Below are 5716 nucleotides of genomic sequence, written 5' to 3' on the forward strand. Positions count from 1 at the left end.
CCTCAATCTAGACATTGGACAATTATATTAATCCTATCTTCAGCTAAAGCTTATTAAGTATAAGTGGGGTGATATTCCCATTTCCGGCGCAGGGACATGAATTGCATGCTCAATCTCGCTCATCTCTTCTGTTTATCTGACTTCCACGTCACCTTCATCGTGTCGGAGTTCAGCCACCACCTCCTCCTCAAGAACACCTCCGTCCCTGCCACCTTCGCCGCTTATCCCGGTTTCCAGTTCCGGGCTATCCCCGATGACCTCCCCGACGATCACCCCCGCTTCGGTGACAAACTCGGCGATATCATTCCCGCAGTTACAAACATCATGGTTCCACTTTTCAAGAAAATGATGTCCGACGAAAACCTCCTCGCTTCCCCTCACCGCCGGCCGGCACGTGCTTCGTCGCAGACGGAAGTTTCGGATTCGCCGCTGAGTTTGCGGAAGAGAACGGCCTTCCCTTGTGTATTTCCGAACCCCCAGCGCCGCCTACTTCTGGCTTTTTTTCAAGTTTATGATCTCATTCAAGCTCAAGAAATTCCCATTAAAGGTAAGCCGATTACTACTCACTCCGTCTGCCATTAATCGTCTGATCGTCTCAATTTGCCATTTTTTTCCTATTCATGAATGATGATCTCATTTGCATTTTACTATTTTTTATAATGAATTTCACATTTCACTAACTTTCTTATTCATGTTATTATAAAACTAATACTACTATAGAAAAGTACGAGACACTTTTACTAACCTTTTCCACTCTCTTTTCGTTACGTTTCTTAAAATTCGAGCGCCGTCAAACTAAGCTAATTATTTCGAACGGAGGAAGAACATTCTATATTGATATGCTAGTATTTTAGGGCGGGTTCTTTTATTTGGAATGTAACATTATCACTTTTTTTTAATTTGAAACTTTACTTCTTCCATTATGCAGGGAAATCGAAGGACGGGTTAGTGAAAGGCATACCGGGAATGGAGGGATTCCTGCGCCGCCGCGACTTGCCGAGCTTGTTCCACACCGACGATGTAAACGACCATCTTCTTCAGAGATTAGCTGCAGCGACGAGACAAATTGTACGAGCACAAGCAGTCATATTCAACACTTTCGAAGATTTAGAGTGGCCGATTTTATCAGCCATGCTCGAAGAATTGCCACGAATCTACTCGATTGGTCCGATCCACGAGCACCAGAAATCCAGGCTCATTGAAAAGAAATCCGAGGCCTCAATTGTAGCCGGAAATTTATGGCTGGAAGACCGGAGAAGCATTGATTGGTTGAACGCTCAGCCGCGGAGATCGGTGATATATGTGAGCTTTGGGAGCATAACAGTTGTGACGAGAGAGCAATTGATGGAGTTCTGGCATGGTTTGGACAATAGCTCTCAGAGATTCTTGTGGGTGATGCGCTCGGATTTCGTCACCGGAGAAGACGGGGACGATCAAATTCCGGCGGAATTGATGGAGGGTACTAAAGAAAAGGGTTACATGGTGAAGTGGGCGCCACAGGAGGAGGTTCTTGTCCACCCTGCAGTGGTGGATTCTTGACTCACAGTGGATGGAATTCGACTCTAGAGAGCATTGTTGCCGGTGTGCCGATGATATGCTGGCCTTATTTTGGTGATCAAACTGTTAATAGTAGATTCGTGAGTGAAGTTTGGAAGATTGGGCTTGACATTAAAATACATGTGATAGATTGATTATTGAGAATGCTGTTAAGGAGGTTATGGAAGTTAGGAAGGATGTGTTTTTGGAAAGGGCGGATGGTATGGCCAAAATGGCTAAGAAGGCTGTTCAAAGAGGAGGTTCCTCATATACCAATTTGGATGCTTTGATTGACTATATCAATTCATTGATAATAACTTCAGAAAGATTAGACTAATGGAAAGCTCAATAATGTTGTGCCAAACGGAGGCAAGCCGCGTGCATCACTTCGCAGTCTCTTGCTCAGTTTTTGTATTAAGTTTTTCGATGTTCCATTTTGATTGTCCACCAAAGTTAGTCCTATTTTTATTGATAGAAACTTTCTCACTACTATTTTTCTTTATTTATCTACTTTACTCACTTTTTCTCTTTATCTCATATTTTACCCATTGCTAGTTAAAACTCAAGTCGATGTCAAGTCCATCGAATTTTAGGTATGTCCTATTTAAATTGCAAGCTAATCTAATTGAAATATTATTGAGGTATTATACATATTATAACTCTAAACATTTGGATTTTAGACTAGCCAATGAACTAATCGGAAAAACCTAACGATGAAAATGAACTTATGCAAAGTACTAGTATTATTTTAGGCTACCATTATTATAGGAATGTTGCCCACATGTTATCAGTCCTCCAATGCGAGATACATGCTCTCATTATTTAATGATAGAAATTATTTATATTTATCGTATATGGAATATTTAATTTTTAAAACTGGCCAACCTGGCATCCATTACATGTTTGCTTAGGTAATCAATGACCAATGCATGTCCAGAAAATTCATCGTCGAAAACTCGAAATTGTCACCATCTTGACAAACTTTGTCAACACACATTCTTCTTTAGTTGGTACCACAGTTACATGCAATAATGCAACACTATAGTTAATAAAAAAAAATAAAAAAAAATCTCAATTGCCATTGTCCTTTTATAAAATGCAAGAATTCTTCACTGCATTAGTAATGATTCCAGTGTTTTTAAATAATCAAAACTGCAAATACTATGAGTTCTAAATCGGAAGTGAAGCTGCGGCGCACGTGGTGATTTTCCAATCCAGCGCAGGGGCACATGAACAGCATGCTCAATCTTGCTCATCTCTTCTGTTTATCCGACTTCCACGTCACCTTCATCGTGTCGGAGTTCTGCCACCGCCTCCTCCTCAAGAACACCTCCGTCCCGCCACCTTCGCCGCCTATCCGGCTTCCATTTCCGGATCATCCCCGACGGACTCCCCGACGACCACCCCCGCTTTGGTGCCCAAGCCGGAGGCGTCAGTCCCGCTGTTATACACAACATGGTTCCACTTTTCAAGAAAATGATGGCCGACAAAGACCTCCTCGCGTCCCCCCACCGCAGGCCGGCCACGTGCTTTGTCGCCGACGGCAGTTTCAGTTTCGCCGCTGACTTTGCGGAAGAGAACGGCCTTCCTTGCTCTATTTCCGAACCCCCAGTGCCGCCTACTCCTGGGCCTTTTTTCAGGTTGATGATCTCATTCAAGCTCAAGAAATTCCCATTAAAGGTAATCGTAACTAATACTCCCTCAATCCCCCATTAATTGACATCAATTTTCATTTTCGTCCGTCCTCAATTAATTGACATCCTTACTTTTTACTACTTTTAGTAATAGACCCGACCCCACATTAAGTGGTGGACGCAAAAAATTTTTTTGGTAGGAACTTCATTTTGTATATGTGCGTGAAAGAATAACTACTCATTTTGTACATGAAAATAACTTTGTTAATGATAATATGAGTTTTATTGCGAGTCGAAAAGTAAGAGAGTGATTTTAAAAAGGCGATTGAAATATTGCTTGTAAATAGCTTTGGTGGACACCAAAATAAAAAAGAATCTAGTGAGCAAGTAGATACTAGCAAACAGGGGAATATATAACATTGTCACTTATTTCATCTATAACATGAACACTTTTTGTAAAGTTCGAAAAATTGTTTCTTTGATGGTGCATGTGAAAACAATCAAGCAAAGACATGAAGAAGAAAGTAGAACAAGACATTTGATAATCTCTGCAATTGGATAATTTTACTGTTTCATTGATGGATGATAATGTAACATACAAACTGAATTTATATCCAGACTAGGAAGGATCTAGAACACTTCACTAATCTTGTACAAACCGCGATTACAGACACTAATCATAACAAAATCACTAAGCTTTCTTCTTCATCAATGCTTTAACAACTATGTCTCTCCGACTACACATGTGGTCCTCATTTTTGTTGGGCAAGACCCCAGCATCTCTCTGATCTTCACCAGCTGGCAGTGATACAATCTTGACTCTATCTCGTGCTCCAAGCTTGCTCACATGGCAGTGACTTGGATCATCTTCATTCAGCTCAGCATTGCAAGCACCTCCAGTTTGCTAACTGCAGCCTTCTTTAACAGCAGGGAAATCGATGGATGGATTAGTGAAAGGCTTACCGGGAATGGAAGGATTCCTCCGACGCAGGGACCTGCCGACCTTCTTCCGCACCGACGACGCAAATGACCGTCTTCTTCAGAGCTTAGCAGCCACAACGAGGCAAATAGTACGTGCACAAGCAGTCATATTCAACACTTTCGAAGATTTAGAGGGGCCCATTTTATCAGCTATGCTCGAAGATTTGCCAAGAATCTACTCTATTGGTCCGATCCACGAGCACCAGAAATCCAGGATCATAGAGAAGAAATCCGAGGCCTCGATTGTGGCTGGCAATTTATGGGCGGAAGATCGGAGCTGCATTGATTGGCTGAACGCTCAGCCGGTGAGGTCGGTGATCTATGTGAGCTTTGGGAGCATAACAGTTGTTACGAGAGAGCAGTTGATGGAGTTCTGGCATGGTTTGGTCAATAGTTCTCACAAATTCTTGTGGGTGATTCGCTCGGATTTTATCACCGGAGAAGATGGGGGCGGTCAAATTCCCGCGGAATTGATAGAGGGCACTAAGGAAAAGGGTTACATGGTGAAGTGGGCCCCGCAGGAGGAGGTTCTCAACCACCCCTCGGTGGGGGCATTTTTGACACACAGTGGATGGAACTCGACTCTAGAGAGCATTGTTGCTGGTGTGCCGATGATATGCTGGCCTTATTTTGGTGATCAAACTATTAATAGTAGGTTTGTGAGTGAGGTGTGGAAGATAGGTCTTGACATTAAAGATATTTGTGATAGATTGATTATTGAGAAGGCGGTTAGGGAGGTTATGGAAGTGAGGAAGGATGAGTTTTTGGAAAGGGCAGATGGAATGGCCAAAATGGCTAAGAAGGCTGTTCAAAGAGGAGGTTCCTCTTATACCAATTTGGATGCTCTGATTCAGTATATTAAGTCATTGATAACAATTGGTACTTGATAAATATTGGACTAGTGGACATCATAAACTTCAAATTATGTTATGAATATAATAAAAATGAACTTACAATTTCTTAAGCGAAATGGATGATAATACATTTTGATTTATTGATACATGATGATTATATATATACGTTTAAAAAATCAGGCTACTGCAACAGCATCGGATGAAGGCCTCTGGAATATGCAAACCTTGCAGGAAGGCGAATAGAGCGAGGGCGTGAAGTAGTCATCTTCTCCTCCGACCATTGGCATCGGCACTCCTCTCTTGGCCGGGCTCACGTATCCCGGCCTGTACGTCTTCCCGAGAATTCCCTCAACTCCCTCCGACAGATCCAACAACTTGAACTGTGTCTCCAGATGAGCGTATGCATCGTCGTTGGGTAACTGATAGTTGTGAACCCGGTTCTCCTCTTCTCCGATGGGGACCGCCCTTATGTCCAACTCCACGAGCCCTGTCACGCTCACTCTCACCGTGTTGACATCATCCGTCCTCTCAACCGTAACAACTCTTTCTACTGTGTCCGCCCTCCATTCGGCCTCCCCGTCTCTGGGGATGCTAATGGGGGTGCCGTTCCACTTGAATAAAATCGCATCGACGCTGTCACTCCAATGTGAGAGTTTCTTGGCTGCTATGACCAATGTGTGGGAATCAAACATGACGGAGAGGGCTTGAACC

The 5716-nt window shown here is 42.9% G+C and overlaps 2 pseudogenes; both read left to right on the forward strand.

The window, feature by feature from the left end:
• The first annotated feature begins 58 nt into the window (after positions 1 to 58).
• On the forward strand, positions 59 to 1976 carry LOC121789047 (annotated as a pseudogene).
• A 656-nt stretch (positions 1977 to 2632) lies between these two features.
• Positions 2633 to 5115, forward strand: LOC121789045 (annotated as a pseudogene).
• Positions 5116 to 5716: the final 601 nt, after the last annotated feature.

This window comes from Salvia splendens, unplaced genomic scaffold (genome assembly GCF_004379255.2).
Source record: "Salvia splendens isolate huo1 unplaced genomic scaffold, SspV2 ctg1203, whole genome shotgun sequence".
NCBI classification, from domain to species: Eukaryota; Viridiplantae; Streptophyta; class Magnoliopsida; order Lamiales; family Lamiaceae; genus Salvia; species Salvia splendens.